Source organism: Microcaecilia unicolor, chromosome 4, assembly GCF_901765095.1.
Source record: "Microcaecilia unicolor chromosome 4, aMicUni1.1, whole genome shotgun sequence".
NCBI lineage: Eukaryota > Metazoa > Chordata > Amphibia > Gymnophiona > Siphonopidae > Microcaecilia > Microcaecilia unicolor.
The window spans coordinates 126029661-126057476 of NC_044034.1; positions in this window are offsets into that span (position 1 = coordinate 126029661).

The following is a 27816-nucleotide window of genomic DNA, read 5'->3' on the forward strand; positions in this document are numbered from 1 at the left end:
GGAAAAAAACTTTAGGAGTCATACCCGGAACTCTGGGAAAACAACAATCGCGATATTAATCATCTGTAATAATATTCATTTTGTTCAAAATTTTCTGGTCTATTATCATTTTCAAAATCTTAACCATTTCCTACTCCTGTAGAACTTCATTTGCAGTAACAATTTTTCATTCTCAAAGGATTCGATTAGATTATCCATGTGGCTCACTAATAAGATTATATCTGAAGCAAAATTATTTACTACCACCGTTAGGTCCTGAAGCGCCTTCCAGATGATATTCAATGTAACCTCCACGGAAGCCAAAAACTCCAAGCTGATAGTTCTTACAGGTTTAGGAATGGCACCGCTGAAACGGGTTCAGCTGTAAACGACTTCCGTTTCAGCATACACTCCTAACTCACTCCTCCACTCCTTTGGACATGGTAGTTAAATGATTCGGGAGCGATGAACTTGTTTCCAGGTCCAAGAGCATCAATGCTCCTTCGCCAGCGCTAATCAAAGGACTCACCAACTCAGTCATCTGAGGGCAGCTCGTCACGCAGCGGTCCCACACTTGCTGCACAGGGGACAAAACGCTGGTCATCGTCGGCTGACCCCCCATTGTCCCCTTCCTCTCAGTTAAGGTAACTGCAAATGCAGAGAGGAAATTTCAAGTAAACAAAGACAGAACTTCAGAGGACAGCTGGGCCGTTGAGCGTACGAGCTTCAGGTCGCCATCTTTCCACATGTAGATTAATTGTTTTATCAAGCTGTTAAACATTGTTAACAGTTCTTAACAAGAAATAACAAGCACTAATTGGCAAAAATTAGAATGTACACACGTGTATTGTTAAGCGTATTCTGTAATGCATTGCACCTAAATTCTAACATGCATAGTTAAGGGTGTGGAAATGGGCATTTTGTGGGCATTCAAAATCTACGCATATTGTTATAAAATATAGGCTAGTGCATGTAATTCTACAGCTTTTCATTGATGTAAATGAACACGTGTAGATTCAGTTACATAAGTTACACTTAAGCGTATTCTAAATACTGCGTGTAGATTTACTCGTGATATTTAGAATACAAGGTGTAATCGCCTACCGCATGTTAATTTTAGGCACCATATTTAGAATTGGGCCCTTTATACTCAGGTACAGCCAGGCACTTGATATCCAGGCATATATTTAAAGTTTAAGGGTTCCTTTTATTGAGCTGTGGTATGTGCTAGTGTGCACTTACTACAGCTTAAAAGGGCTTACTGTAGGAATCACTGAGGAATCCTGCAGTAAAAGCCCAATGTACATGTGCAAACCACGTACTAACATATTGTCTTTTCTTTTCTAGGAGGGGTGTGTCTGGGGTGGAGAATGGGTATGACAGCATGAATCAGCACAGACATTACTGCATACTAACTGGTTAGCATTGGATTAGTGCATGAGCCCGTATCGCTTACAAAATAGATGGCAGTAAGGGCTCGCGCGCTAATTTTTGGTAATGGCCATGTGCTAATGGCAATGTTAGCATATGTATTCCAACACACTCTGGAGGAATATCCTTCACTGCTAATTTATTTAGGATAATGGACCATCAGTAGTGATTCACGTCTACAGCGAGAAGCTAGACTGGTTAATATAAGTGATCATTTTAATCGGCTGGTGACAATAAATATGATTGGTTTTATTAACCAGTCTAACATCTATATGCTGGGATTTATGCCATATTTTATTTATTTATTTATTTATGGCATTTATATCCCACATTATTCCCACCCATGGACAGGCTCAATGTGGCGTACAATAGTGTATTAAACAACATTAATACAAAATACAGGAATTAGCGTCAGAGAAGGGAAAGAGGATGGATGTGTGTAGTTTTAGGCGCGGAAATATCAACTAAGCATGTTCTGTTTAGGTGCTAGAACAGTGAGTATGCAAAGAAACATAATTGAATATGATGTACTTGACAACTGGGGTGGAAAGACAAGCAGATCAGTAGAAAACTTTTTTTATTATTAAATGACACCAAATATTCAAATCAGCCTGACACTGGCCGCGTTTCACCCAACAGGGCTGCATCAGGGGCTATAAGGTAAATGACATGACATTTAAAAACCTTTATAGTAACAAACACAATTAAAAACAAAATATTAATACCCATGTATATAAAAAAATATATAAAATAAATAAATGATATATATATACTCAATAACAACCAAATAGAACATATTTTAAGAGAAATAACATATATAAATATATATATATATATATATATATAAATATAAATAAATATAAAAAAACATTATTGTACGTAGAGACTCCATAATGCAAATATAAATAGAAATATAACTATCCCACAATAATATACCAATACTTTAAAAATTAACAATTAATAACAAAATGATAATGAACATTAAAAAGAGTAATTGCTGTAATATATTATTTCTTTATAATGCCAAATTGATATGTCAATAATTATTCATCAAATTATTTAAACATAAACATCATTTATAAACATATTTATTTATTTATTTGCTGCATTTGTATCCCACATTTTCCCACCTCTATGCAGGCTCAATGTGGCTTACATTATGCCGTAATGGCAGTCACCAATTACGGAATGAGAGAACAGAATAATATACAATTAAGGTACATCAAAAATTCATAAATGATAATATAAATATCCCACAATAATAGACCAATAATTAAGAATTAACAATTAATAACAAAATGATAATGAACACTAAAAAGAGTAATTACTTTAATATATTATTTCTTTATAATGCCAAATAGATATGTCAATAATTAGTCATCAAATTATTTAGATACATATAAACATAATTTATAAACATAACGTGCAGGACATGCAGGACGTCAGGAATCACAGCACAGATCAGTGAACACGCCGGAGACCGGCACTGAAGAAGACTAAGGCTGGCGGGTGTTGAGGACCCCCCAACAGCAACGGTACCTTGTGGCAGTGGCGGGAGGGGCAGGGGGGTTGAAAGTAGAGGGGGACAGGACTAAATCTGTGGGGACCCATACCCCCATGGCCCCACCATAACAATGTACATAACTTAATTGACTTTAACAAGCTAATGAGAATTTTTAACAGCACTTAACAAACAATAATGAGCACTAATTGGCAATAATTAGAATTTATGAGCATAACTCACTAAGCGTATTCAGTAATGAACTGCATCTACATCTAAAGCGCACAGTTCAAAAGAGGCATGGCTAAGGGGTTGGGAAATGGGCAGTATGTGGGCATTCCAAAATTTGCACACATTGTTATAGAATATGGCGCAGTCTGTATAAATCAATGTGCAGGGATTTATACTATGTCTTCACTGGTGTAAATGATGGCACGTAGTTCTAGGTCCTGGGATATCAAGTAAGCGTATACTACATAACATGCCTAAATCTTACAGAATACGCTTTGGCGAAAATGATTTCTGCACGGATTTTCTGGGCACCATATATAGAATATAGCCCATTATGGGCATCTACACAGCGCATACTAATTTTTAGCAAGTACTAAAAATGCTAGTGCACCTCTGTAAACAGGGCCCAAAATTTGGTAAAATAATTCCTCAAGGCATATAAATCTCACTAACATACTACAGACATCAGCTAGTTTGTAGGCTCATTTTTATTTTAAAGTAATACAAACACAACTCAGAGGAGACAAATGGAAGTAACATTTCAGCTATCAATATTCCAAATGTATGCTACATTTCTCAAGAGTTCTGATGCAGCCCTTGGATTTATTTTAAACCATTTCTGAACTGCAGAACAATGTCAGAAAAAAACCCATAAAGCAAAAATATTCCTGTCTTGGGTAGGTCCTAACTTTTACAGAAATTTTACATGACTCAGCAAAACAAACGCTGTTCTTCTGACTTTGGTAGATGAATGATAGCATGATTATATAGTAGGCTAAGATAAATTTGACAGTCTGAAAATTCTAGGCAGAAATGTTTTAAATATTCATTAAATGAGGCTTTTGATCTTGACCACCAACCTATAAAATTATCATTTAGCAAAATGTTCAGACATTTATAAAATCTACAATACATTCCAATATTTATGCGATTGTCTTATATTCTTTTCCTAGCACACTGTCTAAATAGACCTTGTAATTCATACTATAAAATGTGTGAGACTTTCTGTTCTGATGTTTTTATTTTGGGGGTAATTTTATAAGAAATGTTTCATGAATAAAGGCCTTTATAATAATATCCTGAGGTTATATATGAAAAGTACACATGGCAACAAGAAAACATGTATTTTATGTATTATTACTACTACTACTAATAATAATAATCATTTCTATAGTGTGTGTTAAGATACACGTGTTAAGGGAATGGTTTTAGGTGGAGCATGGGTGAAGTCACAAAAAGTAGCACATATGAGTTGTCTTATTGGGCAGACTGGATGGACCGTACAGGTCTTTTTCTGCCGTCATCTACTATGTATATATATTTATAAAATCTGTAGGGTTGCATGTACTTTACTTGTGAACATTTATTCCTTCTTACAAACGGGATGTAAGTATCTGCAACTCCATTCTAAGTGTATTTTCTGCTGCTTTAGCCCCTGGAGCTTATTTTTGAAGCATATGGATGTCTCAAAATGGCCAAATGGATGTCCATATGCTTGAAACATCCAACTCCTGATTTTGCAAAGAAATAAAAGGAATGTCCAACACTACAGTATGACCAAATAGCAATGGAGTGTGTCGTGGGAGTGTTTAGGGTGGGACTAGGGAGGACCCAAAATCAGGATGTCCTACATTGATTGCCAAACAGGAAGAAATGTCCAAGCCAAAAAAGGACATCCTAAGTTAGACCTGTTTCATTTATATCCAGGGTACAAAAAGGTGCTCTGTTTGAACAGCTGACCATTGGCATGACCCCTCCTTAATTTCACAGTGATTGCTGACCCCATAGGAGCCAACTTTTCAAAATTAGTGGGGGTGCTAAGCCCAATGGACATAACTCCTCCCTGAACACAAACAAGGAATTTTCTCAATATTGGGGGTGCTTAAACACTCACAGCACCCACAGAGCCGGCTTCTATGGCTGACCCCCTCCCTTTCCCTTGAAAGTTAAACTGAAAGGGGATACCAGGATCTATGATGGTTTCAGGTATTATGGACATTCTTAGCACAGCATGCAACAAGTCTGAAGAGTAGCCTAGTGGTTAGTGCAGTGGCCTTTAAAATAAGGGACCCCAGTTCAAACCCCATGTTAATGCTCTTATTTTTTTTATTGTGGGCCCTCCAAAAACAGAAAAATACCTACTGTACCTAAATATATAAGCCACATGCAAGCCCAACGAATATTGAATTGGTGTACATTCAGGTACAGTAGGTGTTTTTCTGTTCTTGGAGGGCTCACAACTAAAACAAAATGAGAGATAAATGGGGATTTGAACCTGGGTCCCTTGGATTAAATTCTGTTGGACTAACCACTAGGCTGCCCCTCTGCTCTACATGGACATCTCTATGGCCATTCTTCTAAGAATGCTGCCAGACAGACGTCCTTGTCCCTGCTTTTTTGATATTCATTTGTTGGATGTTCCAATTTGGAACATGGCTGTTCATGCTGAATGTCCTCAGCACACGGACATCCATCTCACGCATTTTTGAACAGGAAATCTTGACATATTTCCTGTTGGAAAATACATATGAGATGGATGACCATTTTTTACATTATGAGCATGACATAACGTAACATAGTAGATGACGACAGAAAAAGACCTGCACGGTCCATCCAGTTTGCCCAACAAGATAAACTCATATGTGCTACTTTTTGTGTATACCTTACCTTGATTTGTATCTGCCATTTTTAGGGCACAGACCGTAAAAATCTTGCCCAGCACTAGCCCCGCCTCCCAACCACCGGCCCCGCTGCCCCCCCACCAGTTCTGCCACCCATTCTCGGCTAATCTTCTGAGGATCCATTCCTTCTGAACAGGATTCCTTTATGTTTATCCCATGCATGTTTGAATTCCGTTACCGTTTTCATCTCCACCACCTCCCGCAGGAGAGCATTCCAAGTATCCACCACTCTCTCCGTGGAAAAATACTTTCTGACATTTTTCTTGAGTCTGCCCCCCTTCAATCTCATTTCATGTCCTCTAGTTCTACCGCCTTCCCATCTCCGGAAAAGGTTCGTTTGCAGATTAATACCTTTCAAATATTTGAACGTCTGTATCATATCATCCTTGTTTCTCCTTTCCTCCAGGGTATACATGTTCAGGTCAGCAAATCTCTTCTCATACATCTTGTAACGCAAATCCCATACCATTCTTGTAGCTTTTCTTTGCACCGCTTCAATTATTTTTACATATGTAGCAAGATACGGCCTCCAAAACTGAACACAATACTCCAGGTGGGGCCTCAAGAACGACTTATACAGGAGCATTAAACCCTCTTTTCTTCTGCTGGTCATACCTCTCTCTATACAGCCTAGCAACCTTCTAGTTACGGCCACTGCCTTGTCACACTGTTTCCGTTGCCTTCAGATCCTCAGATACTATCACCCCAAGATCCCTCTCCCCATTCGTACATATCAGACTCTCACTGCCTAACACATACGTCTGCCGTGGATTTCTACTCCCTAAGTGCATCACTTTGCATTTCTTAACATTGAATTTTAACTGCCAATCCTTAGACCATTCTTCTAGCTTCTGCAGATCCTCCCATGTGTCCACTCTGTTACAAATCTTAGTATCATCCACAAAAAGGCAAACTTTACCTTCTAACCCTTCGGCAATGTCACTCACAAATATATTGAACAGAATTGGCCCCAGCACCGATCCCTGAGGCACTCCAGTACTCACCTTTCCCTCATCCGAGCATATTCCATTAACCACCACCTTCTGGCATCTGTCCGTCAACCAGTTCCTAATCCAGATCACCGTGTCGGGTCCTATCTTCAGCCCATCAAGTTTATTCAAGAGCCTCCTGTGGAGAACCGTGTCAAAAGCTTTGCTGAAATCTAAGTAGATAACCGAAGTAAGGCTCACCGGCTGTAGTTTCCAGCTTCTTTCCTATCACCACTTTTGTGAAGAGGGACCACATCCGCCGTTCTCCAATTCCATGGAACCTCTCCATGGATTTTTTAAACAAATCTTTAAGAGGACCCCCCAGAACCTCTCTGAGCTCCTTCAATATCCTGGGGTGGATCCCATCCGGTCCCACAGCTTTGTCCACCTTTAGCTTTTCAAGTTGTTCATACACACTCTCTTCCATGAACGGTGCTATATCCACTCCATTCTCATTTGTACTTTTGCCAGTCAATCGCGGTCATTCTCCAGGATTTTCTTCTGTGAAAACAGAACAAAAGTATCTATTTAGGAACTGGTTAAACTAAAGGTGGACAAAGCGATGGGGCCAGAAGGCATGCATCCAAGGGTACTGAAGGAACTTAAGGACGTTCTAGCAGTTCTGCTGGCTGACCTCAATGCTTCTCTAGAGTCAGGAATGGTCCTGGAGGACTAGAGAAGAGCAAAGTGGTCCCTCTCCACAAAAGTGAAAGTAAGGAAGAACTTAGGAACTACAGGCCGGTAAGCCTGATTTCTGAGGTAAGTAAATTAATGAAAATGCTTTTAAAACAGAGAATAGTAAGATTTTTGGAATCCAATGGATTACAGGACCCAAGGCAACGTGGTTTCACTAGAGGCAGATCTTGTCAGATAAATCTGATTAATTTCTTTGGCTGGGTGACCAGAGAATTGGATTGAGGGAAAGTGCAAAGCCTTTGACATGGTTCTGCATAGATGACTAATTAATAAACTGAGTGCCCTCAGTATGGGCCCTTAAAGGGGAGATTCTATATATGGCGCCTAATAAAATCGGTGATGAAATCAGTGCCAAATAGGCATATTCTGTAATCAGTGCTTAAATAGAACACGCTTAATTGATATTTCAGTGCCTAAAACTACACACATCCATTTACACCAATGAAAATGTGGGTAAATCCCCGGCATATAGATTTAAGCGTAGAGGGCCATATTCTATAACTATGTGTGTACATTTCAGAACGCCCACAAAATGCCCATTTCCCTGCCCATAACCACGCCCCTTTTTGTCTGCTTGCATTAGAAGTTCGGCACACTTCATTACAAAATACACTTAGCGAGTTGAGTGCCTAAATTCTAATTGGTGCCAATTAGTGCTCATTATTGCTTATTAAGTGCTGTTATCAGCACTTATTAACTTGTTAAGCTTGTTAAGTTACATGCATTGTTATTGAATCTGCTTGGATTCTGGCACAGATCTCTAGATGAGCTATATAGAATCCTCAGGTAAGTGATTAACAGGTTCATTTTTGAAAGAGATGGACGTCCAGAGGTGACATAAATCGGCACTTGGACATCCATCTCTCAGAGACGTCCAAATCAGTATAATCGAAACCCGATTTTGGACGTCTTTATTGGAAGTCCATCGCAAGGACGTCCAAATCTGAAGGGGGCATATTGGAGGCATGGTCGAGGCAGGACTTTGGCGTTCCTAACACTTGGACGTCTTTGAGCCATAATGGAAAAAAGCAAAGACGTCCAAGACTAAAACTTGGACGTTTCCACCCAGACCTCTTTTTATTACTAATAAGGCACAAAATGGTGCCCGAAATGATTGGACCCAGGCCCATACCCCCCCTACATGTTACATTTGTGGAGGAAACAGCAAGCCCTCCAAAACCCACCAGAAACCCTCTGTATCCACATCTAGGTGCCCCCCTTCACCCGTAAGGGCTATGGTAGTGGTGTACAGTTGAGGGTAGAGGGTTTAGGGGGGTTGGGTGCTCAACACACAAGGTAAGGGAGCTTTATACCTGGGAACATTTTATGAAGTGCAACACAGTGCCCCCTAGGGGTGCCCGATTGCTATCCTGGCATGTCAGGGGGACAAGTGTACTACAAATGCTGGCTCCTCCCACGTACAAATGGCTCAAATTTGGACGTTTTAAACTTGGAAGTCTTTGGTTTAGAAAATCGCTGAAAATCAAAGACGTCCAAATACAAGGACATCCATGGTATTTTCGAAAACAAAGATGGACATCCATCTTTTTTCAAAAATGACCTTCTCCCCACCTCCGAATTTGGACATTTTACAAAGACGTCCAAATTCCAACTTACACGTTTCTTTCGAAAATGCCCCTCTAACTAGGTTAGGAACTGGTTGAGTGGAAGGCTGCAGATGGTAGTGGTAAATGGAGCTGATTCAGAGGAAAAGGATGCTACCAGTCACATGCTGCAGCAAGGTTTGGTTCTTGAGCTTGTTCTTTTTAACATTTCTGTAAGCAATATTGCTGAATGGCTATCTGGTAAGGTTTGCCTTATTGCAGATGATACAAAATATCCAATATGGTAGACACCTCTGATGGTGTGACTAAAGTGAGGAAGGACTTAGCGAAGCTGGAGGATTGATCTGGAAAGCAAAGAGGCAAATGAAAGAAAAGATAGCTAATATGGTAAAATTAGGGGGATAAGATGTTTTTAAGATATGTAAGCGACAGGAGGAAGTGCCATAAAGCATTGTGAGGCTCAAAGCTGAGGGGAAGGAACATGTGGATGCTGATAAGAATAAAGCTGAACTGCTTAACAGCTATTTCTGCTCTATGTTCATAGATGAAAGGCTGATGGTAGAACCACAGAAAACAAATGCAAATGGGGATGGATGGATGGATGGATGGTAGACCAAGACTCATTCTCAGAGGACTGTGTTTGTGAAGAGATAGCTAAACTAGAAGTGGACAAAGCGACGGGGCCTGATGGGATACATCCAAGGGTGCTCAAGGAAATCGGAGAAGTTCTGGTGGCTCTACTGACAGACCTCTTCAATGCTTCCTTAGAGTCTGGAATGGTCCTGGAGGACTGGAGAAGGGCAGATGTAGTCCCTTTGCACAAGAGAGGAAGTAAGGAGGATGTTGGGAATTACTTGTCAGTCTGGCCTCAGTGGTGAGTAAACTAATGGAAATGCTTCTAAAGTGGACACTTGTGAGGTTTCTCAAACTGAATGGAATGCAGGACCCGAGACAGCATTGCTTCACTAGAGGCAGGTCATGTTAGATGAATCTGATTGATTTCTTTGACTGGGTGACCAAACAGACATGGGAGGGGTGCTAGATGTGGTGTACTTAGATTTCAGCAAAGCCTTTGACACAGTTCCGCACAGGTGACTCATAAATAAACTGAGTACCCTTGCTCTGGGACCTAGAATGGTTGACTGGGTTAAAAATTGGTTGAATGGAAGGAGACAGAGGGTAGGGATACAGGTCTAAACACCACTCCACCTAGCACATTTGTGCTGGAAATTGTGAGCCCTGCAAAATCACCAAATTATTCACAGTACCTAAATATAGGAAGGTGATTGTAATGGTATACAGTTAGGTACAGTAGGTTTTATTCTCTTCCTAGAGGGCTCACAATAGAAAATAGAGAGGTTATGGTGGGAATTGTACCTGGGTGTCATTGAATAAAGTTCAATGCACTGACCTTAGGCTTCCCTTCTGATCTTCAGGGTCATCTCATTTCTCTCAAAATAATGCCAGACAGATGTCCTTGTGCCTCTTTTTTAGCATTTATAAGTTGGACGTATCATTTTGGAAAATGGCTCTTCTTTTTAGAAGTTTTATGTGCAGGAGTGGAGGAGTGGCCTAGTGGTTAGAGCACAGGTCTTGAATTCCAGAAGTGGCTTGTTCAAATCCCACTGCTGCTCCTTGTGATATTGGGCAAGTCATTTAACTCTCTATTGCCTCAGGTACAAACTTAGATTGTGAGCCCTCCTGGGACTGAGAAATATCCAGTGTACCTGAATGTAACTCACCTTGAGCTATTACTGAAAAAGGTGTGAACAAAATCCAAATAATAAAATATATATGGTCATCTTAGAGCCATTTTCAAAAGGAAAACCTGGAATTTTCTTGTTCAAGAATGGCTCTAAGATGGATTTTTTTTTTGGGGGGGGGAGGAGGGGGGGTTAGGCACATAATGATGAAGATGTCCCAATTCTGACTTGGATTTTTTTTAAATGACCCTCCATGGGTATTATGGAAAAACTTTGAGAAACCATTGTAAGTACAATTGCGTATGTTGTGTTAGCCTTCCGGTATTAACTATGAGCAGAATGGACTTGGCACAGCAGGATGTTGTAAATCAGCTGCCAATGCTGTGCTACTTCAGTTTTCCTGCTTGGTGCTGCTGCTGCTACTCCTCCAGCCCCTGCTACACTGGTGGCTTGGGGAGTACAGCTGTCTGCTTCTGTGGTCCATGCTTTACTTGTATGAGCATGTATTCAGCAAAAGGAGAGGAGATACAGATGTGCAGAGGAGAAAAAGATGTGATAGGGGCATTGATTTAAAAGGACTATGTGGGGGCTTCAGAGAGGAACAAAGACCTGTAATATAATTGTGTTGTCTCTTTAGTTGCAGACTGTTAAGTTATTGTATATTTAAGGACAATTAGGAACTGTCCTTAGCTAGAAGCATGACAGCCTAAAACTATGAGTGGAGTTGGGGTGTCGGGGGGGGGGGGGGTTGGTTGGACTTTCTAAAGAAGTCATCTGTATGACGGTGACTTGGACTTTTAATGGAGAGGTCCCTATACCTAGATAGAGAAGCCCATGCTGGGGGAAAATCCTGGTGAAGAGGCTGGGAAGGCTAGCTGGTATCAGAACTATAGGATTCATTTGTATTCAGTCATTGGTATATGCTTGTGCCAGCCAGAACATGTGCCAAAGCACCACTACCAGCAACTCAGTATGCTGCAAAGCAGCTATGTCCAGCTGGACTGTGCTTGCACTCTAGAACTGTGATAATAATATACCAAAGAGAAACCAAACAGCTTCACATTTTGTGAAGGACTAAGACCAGGCCCCACCTATTAATGTTATTGCTTGTTGTGAATGTGAAGATAATAAAGTTTTTTGAACCATCCTCAGGCATCTTTTCTCTAAGAAATCTAATTATATTCTAATTTTAACTCCTTCACTAGTTGCTAATTCAGATGCCAAACCCAGAGATAAATGGAGTAGGAGACTGCTTTCTTGCTGAGGGATAAATTATATTTGTGCTAATATGGAGGGTGAACTGTAATTGAATCTTATGTGGATTTATAACTCTCATTCTTTGCTTGGAACCTATTCCAGTGTCTAGCTTTGTCTCAGGACCAAAACATTCACTGTCATTCACTACAAAGTAATCCTCAGTAATTTGGATAAATGCCTCTGCAGCCTCAATCATTTTATATGTCAGTATGACCGATACAAGCATCCTTGTTTAGTACCACATCAAAGAAGTGAATTGCTTTAGGGCTTAAGGTATCTCCTTTGTCAATATGTGAATGAATGAATGAATTAATTAATTAATGAGAAGAGATAGACTCTGAGAAAATGCATTTCTCAAAAAACATCACATTTAGGAATTTGATTTAGGTCATGTCCTTTCAGAAGTGGTTCCCTATCCCCAGAGGGATTACAATACAAGTTTTGCTATTACTCTGTGGGTTTTAAAAAATTATGTCAAATCCAACATAAGTTGGAAAGAATTATATAAAAAGGGGGTCAAAAATGTGTGTCTATTTGTCTGTCAATCTGAGGGCAAAATAACGCTCAAAAATTTAACAGAATGGGATGAAACTTGGCATGAAGGAAAAACCACTAAAACGACACAAGTTTGAAAATGAGCCAAATCATACTGGGAGTTTCAAATAATTACCCCCCCCCCCCCACACACACACACACCAATGACCCACTGCATTTCTGTGGGAGAAGGAGTTCTTGTTTCTGTAGCATAGAAATATTAACTGGATGGAATGAAACTTGACTTGTGGGAAAAATAGATAAAAATACACACTGAGTTCAAATATTGGGCCAACTTGGACTGTAGGTTCAAGAGAAATCAGCCCCCCATTCTATGGGAGAAGGAGTTTTAACTTATATAGCATACAAAAAAATTAATGAAATGGAATACAATTTGACATGTGGGAAACAACAAGAAGAAAGACACATGCAAGACAATTCTATAAACAGGTGCCTAGAAGTATGTGTGACTTGTGCGTATCATTAATACCAATAATCAACAGTGACATACATATATGCACCAGGTACTATTTTATAAGATAGCACCTAAGTAATCACAGTTAACTTTGGCGTGCCAAAGTGGGTTTGCTCTAGTATTCTATAACAACTTTAGCATGCCTAAGTGCTCTTTTTGTTCTAAGTGCACCCCATTGTGGTGCCTGCTTATTGGCACTAGAGTTCAAAAATGGATCAAATTGGACTGTGGATTGCAGAGAAATGCATTTCTTTGGGGGAAAGGCATTTTAGCTTATGTGGCAAAGAAAAATTGAAGGAAAGGGATGCAATTTGGCATGTGGGGGGAAACAGGTGAAAAGACACAAGTTTGAAAATGGGACAACTCACAGTGGTGGCTCAAAAAAAATAATACTCCCCTATATATGGTCCAATATATTTCTATGTGGAAAGGATTTTCAGCTTCTGTATCATAAAAAAACAGAATGGGATGAAACTTTGCATGTGGGATAACCAGTAAAAAGACAAGATGAGTCCAAAAATGGGCAAAATCAGATTTGGGGTTCCAGAGAAATGAGTCCCCCAAAATATGGTTTAATGCATTTTTATGGGGAAAGGAGTTCCAGCTTCCGTAGTAAAAAAAAAATTAAAGTTTGGACATGTAGCAGTTGGAGAACAGGGTAAGGCAATTTAAAATGTGAATTGAAAACTGTCCCCCCACCCCTAAAAATACCCCCTCATTATTGTCCCATCCTCAAAACTGTCACTATAGTCCAAAAATTATCCCTCTGTGGTAACCAGAATGAGGGTGGGCTCTGGAGCCAGGTGTCAGGTAGGGGTCCTTTTCAAGTCAAAGATGGGGGATGAAAAATAAACACAAAACTAGTCCTTAGCTATAACAATGTCCTTTCATAGCCTGCTCCGGCAGGGCCAGAGCATGCAAAAACTCTCAGCAAAGCAGCATACACTGCAGACTTCTGATCTATCTCCCCAGAATTACCAGTACAGTCTTTAGCAGTTCATATAGGCCAGCCTGTTGGAAGGTTTACTGGATGGCCTTCTGATTACAGGCTCAGGCATGCTCTACCTGGGCTTTCTATAAACAGAATTTAGCAGCCTCAGTCTTTCTTGCATGGTGAGCATCTACTTTTCCAAATTCCTCCCTGGGTTAGGGTCTTCCTCCCACGCTTCTTGGAACCACACCCAGGATTCCTCTAGGTCTGTGCCCATATAATAACTCAAATGAAAAGAATCCTGTGAAAATCTGGGACATCTTCAAGATGGCAAACAGAATGTACAGGAGCAGGGTATCCCAGTTCATCCTGTCTTCAACCACAAATGTCTTTGCTTGAGAGCCTTGTTAAAGCTCTCCACCAGGTCATCCATTTGTGGATGATACACTGATGTCCACTAGGTCTATACTTTACTTTTAGCAGAGTACAGATTTACTTCATAACTCAAGACATACAAGTAGTGCTCTAGTAAATCAGGATCTTGGTGGGATTTCCCATATAGGAGAAGACCTCCCATAGGGTGTTGGCCACAGTGGTAATCTTCATGTTGCACAGTGCAGTGGTCTCTGGATAGCAGGTGACATAATTCAAAATGACTAGGATGTACTTGTTGCCACAGGTTGCTCATTCCAGTGGTCTCACAAAGTCCATGGCCACCCAGTCAAATGGGATATTGGCAATGGACGTGGGCACAAGAGGGGCAGGCAGAACTCTCACAGGGATGTTCAACTGGCAGGTTGGGCAGTATTAGAAAAAAAGTACAACTTGTTTATATATACCGGGCCAAAAAAAACTGGGCCAGGATATGTTCCTGGTTTTTCTCTTCCCCCAGGTACCCTTCTCATAAGTGTCTGTGTGCTAACTGCATAAACCTGTGATATCAGTGCAGAACTAACAATTGGTCTCCCCCTCCAGGGTCATCTTGGTTACCCTATTTGGGTTTTCAGTATACAAGCCAGGATCCTCCAAAAGGCAAGATCTCTAGAAAATTAGCACAGTAACACAGGAAATGATGGTCCATCCAGTCTGCGGAACAAGGTGGCCAGAGCCACACCCACCACTCTGTGTGAGCTACAGCTATCCATGCTTAAACACTGGTTGGCAAGTCTCCACCATGCAAACCACATATAGGCAGCCAAATATGATGGAGTGTGGCTGCCTGGTTCCCCATTGTGCTATCTGTTTCACTTTGGTCTACCGGTATGTAAGGGTGACCTTATTTGATCAAATCAAGGGTTCTCAAACCCAACCTGTCTTTAGTACACACCTAGTCAATTAGATTTTCAGGATATCCACAATGAATAGGAAATACCAGAAGAGGAACAAAATGTTCTGTAGTGGAAAAAGCAGTCCAAAGAAGAGCAGAACACAGGTCTCATATGATAAAAAGGCTTTATTTGTGCCACTCTATAAAATAAAGCCTTTTATATCATATTAGACCTGTGTTCTGCTCTTCTTTGGACTGCTATCCACAATGAATATGCATACTACAACATGACTAATCAATAATATATAACATAAAAAAATATGTATTAACAAAATATATGTATTTATAAAAACTATGTGTTCCAATAACAAATGCTGCTATCTCCCTTAAAATCAATCATTAAGTACCACAAATCTGATATGCCTCGTGCTGATCTGGACATAAAATATAATAAACTATACTTCTAACACCTTTTAATCATTGTCCATTAGGTGCTTAATTATAGATTTTCCCAACAATGTCCCAGGTTACTATCAAAATAACTTGACTTTAGATGGATGATGCTCTTCCAAATCATTTTTTTCCAATAAGAGCACACCAAACATTGCTCTGTTAACTTGACATATTTTCCACAGTGCTCTTATAGAAACATTTTCCATTCTTTATTGCTTAATACGTACAATTCCAATATCCATGGAGATGCAAACTTTGCATATCACATCAGAACAGTTCTTCAGGTCTCAACACTGGTCGTGTTTTATCTCTTCCTCAAGAGAACAACTAAAATTAACAATATTAAATTGCAATCTATTCAATCCTAAACTACTTTCTAATGTTATATATAAGTAAACAGTTACCTTACAATACCAAGCTGAGGCTTCTCAAATTGGCTAGGACACCATACACCGCTCAAGACGGGCGTCCCACTTCCTGAAGGCCCATGAGATAAATTTGTATGTACTACCTCCATTATATGTAAATCTTTGTGATGCATATTCATTGTAGGTATCCTGAAAATATAACTGATTAGGTGGGTCCTGAGACTGAATTTAGAACTACTGTATTAAAGTGTTCGGAAGAGTCTGAACATTAGTCTCAGAAATAGCAACCATTTGATTTCCATGTATCCTTTGCATGAATATCTCCTAGGAGAGTGACAGATGCTTCCAAGGACTGAACCTGTACAGCTAGTGCTTATTCAATGCATAGGCTCATGGTATATCCTCTGAAGCTATAGACTGGTAGCAACATGTCTCATAAAATATTGGACATATGTAATAGTGAATATTAAGATGTGTGCTTTGAAAGACACCGCATAATTATCTTTGCTCACCCTAGTGAAAAAGCATTATCAGGGAAAAGAGGGACATGTTAGGCAGGCCTCAGTTATCTACACCCATCACATAACTTCTAATATCTGGCAGCTTAATCAAGAACAAACACCTACTGGAAGCAAAGAACAGAACATGATCATAATGAACACTGATTATAACTTGAAGTTCCTAAATTATATAAACACTGTAATCAACTGTTTCTCATGGTATTTTTCTGGTATACACTGCATAAAAGAAACATTGCTCCAAAAACACAACAGACAGAATTGCATGACTGTCCTGGGTGTACCATTCAAAACTTCATCGCCCCTGTGCATATGACTAGGCTACTTTTAACACCAGATTATATTTGTTATATCGTGGCCCTGTGAGATTTCTTACCACCTACAGCTATGGTACTATTATGCAAACACCCCCCTTTCAATTTCAGTACATTCCCTTTTCCAATATTGTATTACATTTCCATATAGCTAAACAAAATTGCAATATACAATTTTAATGAAGCAATATTAATAAATGGGAGTACTTGAAAGTCACTGTAATTGTGACTTACAATGAATAGTGGGAAGCATTTATAATTTTTAATAAAACAGCATGAGTATCCTTTAGCAGTAATGAAGAAGCAATAAAGGCTGCTAGGGTTTAGGCCTTGATAATAGCAAGAACGAAAGGTATATTCCCTTTGAGAACATGCACGTGTGAGTTGGAGTGCTGTTCAGCACAAAGTGTCTCCTGCAACTGAGGAGTCCTTATTACTATGACCAACCAAACGTCAAATGAATCTGGTCCCTATATCTATAATAAGCAATGGGCATTAATCAAAATATAGACTATCAGAATAAAAGATAAAATGTTTAAATTATATACATGACATATAAATTGTTCAATCATTCCCATTATTTCTTTCAATAGTTAAAATGTCTTTATAAAATATAAATTGAATATTGCTGTTTCATCTACATGTATTTGATAAAGAAAGAGTATAAATCATGACTCTACTTGAACTCTGCCGAAAATCCATCCCTGAATGTGTCGGTTCCAGAGTCTTGTATAATTATGTGTTTATGACATAATACAAACTTGTATGCTCAGGATAATTTTATGAGGTATTTTATACACATACACTGGCATATATGCATGGAAAGAAACCTATATAACATTAGTTCTACTATATATATACTGATGTAGTTATGTAGGTACATTGTCAAAATAGCTCTGTTCGGTCATAAGACACCTAAGTGATTGCCCAGGCTCTGTCTGCAGGAGCAGAAATAATTGTCTCGCTAGAGTCCTGAGGAACCAGGAGTCCATGATCATGTGTATGAACAGATTACTCTCATATCCCATTGAGCTAAGAGTATACAAGGGTAAATACTCAGAAACCATAGAGTAGTCATCGTGAAGAAAGAGGATGGACAATGTGTTGAAGGAAAAGCCATGTTTTATACCTAGATTGTTACTAAGGACCCAGTTGTAACTACTTTCTTAGATAGACAGCTTCCAAGTGGGCAAACTATGTCCTTAGCATTTTGCAGGTTCTGTTATCACTGGGGGAGGGGGGGCAGAATATCACAGTCTGAAGAACTAGAGCAGTAGGTAGCAATAATGAACATCCATGTGTAAGGCTGCCATGTACATTAACCTGTCTGCATATTTTATGACATAACAGTAGAAAGCCTCTGCAGAAGGTACTATCGATGGGCATATGTCCATGCATGTGTAATCCGATGGGGGGGGGGGGGGAGTAGTGAGGCTCACCTTGCTGCAGGAGCAGGTATTGGTGTCATCTGGGAAGAAAGCATGAACACTTGTCAGGGCAGTGAACAGGATGAGGATCCTAATTTTGTGTTTTAATGCTAGAGCTGTGGTAACTTATGGATACACTGTGTGGTTTGGGGGGGAGGGGTGAGTTAAACAGGGCAAACATCTGTAATAAAACGAAATGTGACTGAGGATTAAAGAAGTGTTGTGAGCAAAGTAAATGTAAAAAGGGGTGCCCTGGTAAGTTAAATAGTTTAAGTGGCACTTGCAGCACTAAGAGCTGAAGTGCATGCCAAGGCAGTGCTGTGACTTTAACCTGAGTATGTGTGACAGCTGATAGTGATAGCTTGATAGTAGAAGAATGAAGGCGATTGAAAAAGGAGCATTTTTAATAACATGAGAGTACAAATAGATTTATTTTCTGAATTAAATGACTGTGCTTTGAAGAACTGGGTTGCATATAGAGGGGCATTTTCAATATGATGACTTAGTCGGACTTTGGACATATTGCGCTAAAGGTCCCAACTCCAAATAGCAAATGTAACCATTTACGAAAAAATAAAAAGTCTATTTTTTTTCTAAAATACCATTTTGAACAAGGTTTTGTGCTTTGTGCATTTATTTTTTTAGGCTATTTTCAAAAAAAGAAAAAGCACAAGTTAAAAAAAAAAAAACACAAAATCAAACCATTGGGACATTGGATAGGCCAACATTAGCAGACTGGTCTTCCAGACATCCCAGGAGAGCAATGGGGCACCCTAGAGGGCATTGTGTGGACTTTATATAAATGCTTCCAGGTACACATCTTACTATTGCTTCCTTATCATGTCTGCTGAGCCCTCTAAAACCCACTACCCCCAACCGTACAACACTACAATAGCCCGTATGGGTAAAGGGGACACCTATATGTGGGTACAGTGGGTTTTTATTGAGCTTTGGAGGGCTTACAGTTTCCACCACAAGTGTAATAGGTAGGGGGGGAGGTATGGGCCTTGGTCCACCTGTCTACAGTGTACTGCACCAACCCCTAGACTACTTTAGGGACCTCCATGCTGCTCTAATGGACCTAGCTAGGATATCTCAGGTTGTCATAGAGGCTGGTGAGTACTATTTTTATTCACATTTTTTGGCAGTAGGAGGAGGGTCAGTGACCACTGGGGGAGTAAAGGGGGGGCATCTCTAAATCCCGCCCATAATGAGTACTGGTACCTTTTCTCCTGCAAAAAAAGCACTGAGCAGTACAATATTCTATAAGTTGTGAGCACAAGTGGGAGATCTGCCCATGTCCCACTCATGCTTCATCCACATGTATGCCCCTCTTACTGATATATGCTATGCTACTTATGTGCGTTCCTTATGGAATAGTGCTTAAGGCACTTTAGTGCAGAAGTGGCACTTTTGCTGTATTTATGCATATAAGACACATGTAACTGCAAACATACAGTTATAGAATTACCCTTCATATACTAACCTCACACTCATATCAGGATAAATAGCAGGGAGCTCTAGGACCATTAGACAGGGAAACCTTTTGGATCCCTTTATAGGAGTCTTTTCTCTACTGCTTTGTTAACTACACAGGTATGACTTTTATTTAGGAATGTTATCACCCCTAAATGTCTTAATCATTGGGGATTAGAAGATTCTGTCCTTTGCTGGAGGAACTGTGGACATGTTTGGATCTTTTTTCACAGCTTTGATGAGAATGTCCTTCTATTCAGAATTTTTGGAAGCAAATTCGTTCCTTTTTACAACCAATTACAAGAATCCCTATACCATTTAATTTGAGCCTTATGTTTCTGGGCATTAATATTCAAACTAGTTTCTCTTTTATATAGTGATGTATGATACATGGTCTATTGTTAGCTGCTAGATCTGTTATAGCCAGGGCACAGAGATGTTCTTCTTTGCCATCGATCACAGAATGGTCTGAGCAATTTACATGAAGGAAAACATGAACATCTGAACTGAAAAATTAAAAGGTAAAATTTGATGAGGACTGGAGCCCCTTTCTTATTTGAACAACAAATATGTAGCTCTTGTTTTGGATTTGATTTGTACCTTCTTTCCTTTTAAATATGACCATTTTCTGTTCTATTCACTGTTAATGTTGTGTAATGTTCTTGACTCGGAGAACTGTACCTGTTGAAAACTGAATAGAAAAGCAAAAAGAATTACCCTTCACATGGTTAGTGATGGGGCAGAGCATGATTAGAGCCAGGCAATCCCATAATTGAATAGTGCCAATATTCAGTCTGCTATCTAAATAATTTAGGACTGATTTAGGTCAGATAGAAGGCTATTCTCAAGTTATCCAGATAAATTATCTGGATAGCAGACTGAATATTACCACTATCTGGATAAGTTCTGGTGTTGACTTCCTTATCTGGATATTCAGGGTCCCTTTTACTAAGCCGCATAGGCACCTATGCACCCAGCGCATATCAATTTGGAGTTACTGCCCGGCTACCACATGGCCTTTGTGGTAATTTCATTTTTGACATGCGCCCGCTATGCGCACCGGGATATATTTTTTATTTTCTGGTTTGCGGCAGAAACCAGCTGGAAATTGTAATTCTGCGTGCATCAATGGCTGGCAGTAAGGTCTCAGACCCAAAATAGATGTGTGCCAATTTTTATTTTGCCGCACGTTCATTTTCGGCAAAACTTTTAAAAAGGCCTTTTTACAGGCACTCTGAAAAATGGATCTGTCCGTGCTCAAAACACATGCCTACACTAGCACAGCCCATATTTCGGTGCACCTTAGTAAAAGGTCCCCTCAGTGATGGTCACTATCTGGATAACAAGGCTGAATAGCTGGATATTTTTTAACTGTCATGGCTGACATTTCAAAAACACTCTGACTCTGGTGGCTGAATATTGACTCAAATATTAAAAAGTTTTTAAGATGTGCAGTTATACAAAGAGGCTTATAATAATGAATTTTTTTGAAAATTGACACTTGAAAACAGGTATTGCATACTAGTTTTCAAAAAATAGAAAAAAATCTTAAAGCTCAATTAAGTGTACAAATCTTTATTTTTAGTCTGTTCCACATAACACTTCTTGGAAGAGTTTTCTATGAATATCATTTGCATCCATAGCAAAATTTCAGAAAAGTGGTCCATAAATCAGCAGAAATTTTCAAGAGCAGGTACTTTGGCTACAGAAAGAAATTTGCATCTATGACTGCCAATTTCTCAGTAGTTGATTAGCATCGGTATAGTATTCTCTGAATGGGTCTTTCTGTTCCCTGATGTAATGGTGTCATTGTGGTACTTTAATATCCCTTTCCTCTTTCTGAAATGCTATGGTATTTTTGTTTTCCTCCCATAATAATCTTTTGTTCAAATGCTTGTTTAATTTACAGACCATAAAATCCATAAAGAATTGCACTGGGCCAAATATAAATAATAAGTTTGCAAATCCCATTGAGGGATTCTGGAAAATATCATAAACTATAGGTTTAAAGCTCAAGTGTGTTTTTTCAGTGTCACCATAAGCTGAGAGATGAAATTTATAGCATTAATTATACAGTTTGGGTGTATATTTTTGCAATATATGGAAGAAAGGCTGCATTTATACAATAGTATTATTCATGGATGTTCTACATATCCATGCAACCTCACAAAGTAAAATGCTGCCTGTAATAAGGATATTAATATGCTTCTTCAAAAATGTGTGACTACTAGTTTCAGAAGTGTTTTTTTTAATCATGCAGAAGATCATTTTATAACAGTTTGCCTAAGCTGGGAGGTCAAGTAAGAGATTTTAAGTCTATTTAATAAACCACATAGGTGTCATTTTACTAAGCTGCGGTAATAAGTGACAGCGCGCCCTCATGCAGGTCTTTCCTGAACGCTAAAGCCATTTTTACCATAGCCAAAAAAGGGGAAGTTTTTCCATTTTCTCAATGAATGGCCATTTGCTAATGTTGTCATTAGTGCATGATCCCTTACCAGCACTCATTTTGTAGGTAATAAGGGCTCACGCACTAATCCCTTGCTAATCAGTTAGTGCACAGTAATGCGGCTGTGCTGATTCCTGCTGCCACACCCACTCTCTGTCCCCAGATGCTTCCTCCAAGAAAAATTCTGAAATATTGTTAGCATATGGTTTGCACATGCACATTGGGAGTTTACTGCAGGACACCTAAGTGCATCCTCTTTTAAGTTTTAATAAGCACACGCTAGGACTTACTGCAGCTTAGTAAAAGGACCCAAATTACAAACTGCTCAGAATACTGCTGCACGGCTGATCTATGGAACATCGAGGTTCGAAGGTTCGAGGCCACTGCGTGAGAAACTACATTGGCTACCTGTTAAAGACCGGATCACTTTTAAAGTTTGCACCCTGGTGCATAAAATCCTCTACGGAGAAGCTCCAGCTTATATGGATAACCTTATCAACTTACTACCTAGGAACTCTGACAGATCATCTCGTTCGTACTTAACTCTCCATTACCCTACATGTTCTGGCCTCAAGTATAAGTCCACTTACGCATCCACCTCCCCCTATGTTGGTGCTCATTTGTGGAATGAATTACCTAAATCTGTAAAAACTACACCCTATCATCTGACCTTCAGAAAAGCTAAAGTCCCATCGTTGCATCCCTAACTGTTAAACTGTACCTATCTTAATGACATCCTCCACTTTCTTACCCCTTCCCCTTCTCTGTAATTACTTACTGATCACTCCTACTTCCATGTACCTGATTGTTTATGCCAAATTAATGTATGCCTTTTCAGCCCTTTACTGTTGTAAGCCACATTGGGCCTGCCCGCGGGTGGGAAAATGTGGGATATAAATGCTATAAATAAATAAATAATAAATAAATATCCAGTGTACCTGAATGTAACACACCTTGAGCTACTACTGAAAAAGGTGTGAGCAAAATCTAAATACATAAATAATACATGTCTTTATAAAATACCAGCACAAAAATTGCAGTTACAGTACAATCACATGCATTTACCCCAGCTAAGGATCTAATGGTGCAGATGAAGTAAGAAGGTGTATACTGCAGGGGCGTAGCTACGGGTGGCCCTAGGTGGGCCCAGGCCCACCCAATTTCAGCTCAGGCCCGCCCACCCAGCTGATCTCTCCAGACTTGCAGCAGCAGCAAACTGGCGGGCGGCGGCACTAAAAGCATAAAGCAGCGAAGCTCTTCGATTCCGTCCTTCGCTTTCCGTTTCCTGCCCTCTCAGCGTCCCACCTTCCTCTGATGTTATTTCCTTTTGGGCGGGCAGGACGCTGAGAGGGCAGGAAATGGAAAGTGAAGGACGGAATCGAAGAGCTTCGCTGCTTTATGCTTTTAGTGTTGCCGCTCGCCAGTTCGCTGTTGCGACTACAGAAGGAAGCCATTTAAAATCTCTGTTTCTACTCCCCTGCGCAGCCATCGCCATTCACTTAAAACACAGCAAGCAAACCAGTGAGCTGCTGTGCTGCCTGCTGAATAAAGAAAACAACATGGATGCAGGCAGCACAGCAGCTCACTGGTTTGCTTGCTGTGTTTTAAGTGAATGGCGATGGCTGCGCAGGGGAGTAGAAACAGAGCATTGATGGACATGGATGGGAGGTCAAGGACAGGGAGAGAGGAGAAATTGCTGGACATGGAGGGGAGGACAGGGGAGAGAGGAGAATTGCTGGATATGGATGGATAGATGGATGGAGGGCAGGGGAGTTGCTGGACATGGGTGGATAGAGGGGAGGGCAGGGGAGAGGAGAGTTGCTGGACATAGGTGGATGGAGGGGAGGGCAGGGAGAGAATTGTTGGACATGGATGGAGGGGAAGGAAGGGAAGACAGCAAGGAGATGCACATAGATGGAGGGGAGAAAGAAGAAATTCTGGACATGGATGGAGGGGAGGGAAGACAGAGGAAGGAGATGCACATGGATGGAGGGGAAGGGAGAGAGAAGAAATGCTGACATGGATGGAGGGGAGGGAAGAGAGAGGAAAGATATATGAGGGAAAAGGAAGAGAGGAGAAAAACAGCACATGGATGTTGAAAATAGGCAGAAGCTGGATCCACTGGACAGTCAAGTCTGCAGAGGACCCAGCTTTTACTTATGGATGTAGAGCAAGAAATGAAGAAGAAAGGAGGAAAGTAAAGAAATAAATGGAAAGGAAGCCCTGGAAATGGAGTTAAGAGAACAGATAGCAGCAGAATCAGATACTGGGTCAGCATGATCAGAAAAACAAAGTCACCAGACAACAAAGGTAGAAAAAATCATTTTATTTTCATTATAGTGTTTGGAATATGTCCACTTTGAGAATCAGGTGCTCAACATTAAAAGTTTATATTTATTTATTTATTTACTTATTTATGGCATATTATCCCACATTAAACATGAATTAGATTGGAACCTGGGATCATTTAATTTTTTTTTCCTGGAGAGAGTAATGCATTGGCTCCCCCCCCACCCAGGCTCTCTCCCTGGCTATAGCCAGCTCTGCAATTTTGAGGGGGAGGTAGACGGGGGGGGGGGGGGCGCAGAGGTGGACCGGGGAGAGAGCCTGTTGTTAAACATTTACCAGTAAACCACTGTCTAGTGCCCACCCATCGAACCTGTTGGCCCACCCAAAATTGACTTCTGGCTACGCCACTGGTATACTGTATACATATGTGCATATTTCATGATTCTATGCACATTCCACCTAAACGCCCCCCTGTGGGGGGGGGGGGGGATGTAGGTATGGGACCACACCCTCTCAGGAGTATTATAACATTAAACAAATGATAAAGGGTACACAGGGCAGTGGCCTTGTTATATCATGTTTCTGTTTTGATGCAAGATTCTGTGTTAGTGTACCTGTTTGGTTGTATAGTTTCTGCCCCCTATCAGTTGCTGAGCTGCACTGACTTTGTGGATTGGTATCAATGCATGTTTTGTTTGATGTGATTGTGGGAGTCCAATAAAGGCCTCATGACCTTTTCTTCATTCTATCATATTCTACAAGAGGGCCTGGGCCCATTAAATAAGGTATTGCTACTCAGAGATGACACAAGTTTATACCATCCCTGACCAGACATTGTATCAGCATTCCATAGCCTGCTCTTCACAGTGCACCAGAATCCTGCATATTGGCCACTGAACACTGATATCAGATTGGACAGCCATAGACATTGAGATGAAAACACAGGATACCCATGTACACTTCATATCAATATAAACATGAGATGAAAAAAAAGAGGTCCAAATACAAACCCTAGGAGGGCAACATATTTAAAAAGGGGAAACCAAAACAATAAATAAGAAGAAAAACCCAAAGGGAGAGGGAAGGAGAAAGGACCATCGTGGGCAGGGAGGCCCCCACCCAAGAGCTGCTGGAGCTGTGTCAGAAGGTGGGGCAGACTAAAGGTCCTGTGAGGGCTCTGAGCCTAGGAGGCCAGCATGCTTAAGGGTAGATAAGATGCATCCTTGAGTGTGCTCCATCCTGGTCAGAATAGCTTCCAGGACACTTAGCCACTTAGTCAATGGCCTCATGCATTGCCTCCACCCTCGATAATACTGCAGCCAGAATTCCAGGGGCAGGTGCAGGGTAAGGTGCTGCTGTACCTGCTCCTGGAAGTGCCAGATACTCAGCTTTCTGTATTAGACAGGAGGTCATTTTCCCTTCCAGCAGGGCCTTCAAGCCCCTCCTGAGGCTAATCCAGTTGCTTATGAGTTGGGAGATGGGGTCCAGAATGGGCAGAGTGTGGTAGAAAAAATTGTGGTCATCAGGGCAGGAGAGGTGTTGTCCTATTCACGTTCTCTGCCTCATTCTCCTTCTTCCACTCAATTTCTGCATAGTGGTTAAAAAAACATGACATCATTCAGGGGTGGCTGGTTCCCAGCCGAGAATTAGTCACTATAATGCAGAGCTGGCTATCTTCTTGACCTGCTTGCATTATGCACTTTCCTGCCTCTGGGGAGTTAAACTTCACCATTGTAAAAGGCACTGGACCCTTGGAGGTGGTAGGCTAGAGGGGGAGACCCCAAAGGTAGCTGGAGCTGCACCAGGAGGTGGGGCAGACTAAGGGTACTGGGAGGTGGAGGGTCCAGGGATGGCAGGATGCCCTAGAGCAGATAGAATTAGGGCTTGGGTGACCACAATCTGGTCCAGGGCATCCTCCACCCTGGCCTGACCAGCTTCCAGGCCCTTAGTTGCCAGTTAATGGCATCCTACATTTATCCCATCTCTTCCCAGACAGCTTCTGATCTAGTGGCATGTGTAGGCAGAAGTGGGCTCCACCTGCACCATCACCTGCCTCTGGATCCACCTGAGCCTTAACTCGCTGTCTTGCGGAAAATGGAGAGACATGTAGAAGCAAAGCATTAGCAAGCACATAAGATAACTAAACTGAGTATCAAAAATAGGAGGAAAAAGATTTCAGGCGATACAATTCATGCATAAGGTTACTGAGGAGCTTCTTCATGAGTCTAAAAAGCAGTGGTTGTATTAGACAAGAATTATTATGATGATGAAATTTGTGGTCAATTGAATGATGTTGATATGTATACATGATTGACTGAAAATCCTACTTCTAGATTACAGGATTTAATTTAGATTATTACTGAAAAGGGAGTAGAAGATGTTTGTTTTTTTTTTTTTACTAAAGCTGAATTTTAAGTTTTGAATGTCTTATACCCTTTGATACCTCAACTTATACTGTGCCTAAGATATATAAAAATGTATTAAGACCTCCTTGGAGACCTATAATTTCATCTTGTAAATCTCTTTTAGAACCCTCGTTAAAAGTCATTGATTGGTTTTTAATACTGATTAAGTTAGAAAGTAGATCATATATATGAGATACAACTCAATTTTTGAATAACTTACAATCTGTTCCTGAAACTAATTTTCCCTTTCTTTTGGTAACAATGAACGTGCCATCTTTATATACTTCTCTGCCTTAGATGCCTCTTTAGAGATTATTGTTCAGGCATTAGAGAAGAGACCTCGCCCTCACCAGATCCCTATGGCATTTTGGAGGCACTGGCAAAAATAGCGCTTTTTGAACTTTTTTTTTAATGAGCATTATTATTTACAGAAAAAAGGAGTAGCCATGGGGGCAATGTTTGCCCCTTCAGTTGCACGTTTGTATATGACCCATTTTGAGAAACTTGGGGTATATGAGAATTATTGGTCCATTTATCTTTACCAGTGGTATAGATATTAGATTATGTTTTCATTTTATGGACAGCTACAGAGATACAATTGCACACATTTTTTGATTGGATGAATGCAAGAGACATCAACATAACATTTACAATGCAGTCATCTAATCGTAGTATACACTTTTTGAATGTTTTAGTGCAACAAAGAGGGACTGAATTTCATACTTTGGTCTATTTGAAAGAAAATGACAGAAATTCATTATTTCAATTTGATAGCTGCCATCCAAAATCTTAGTAGTTTACCTTTTTCACAATATTTACGATATTGAAGAATTTGTACGGATTTGACAGATTTTAAATTGCAATCTAGGAAATTAGC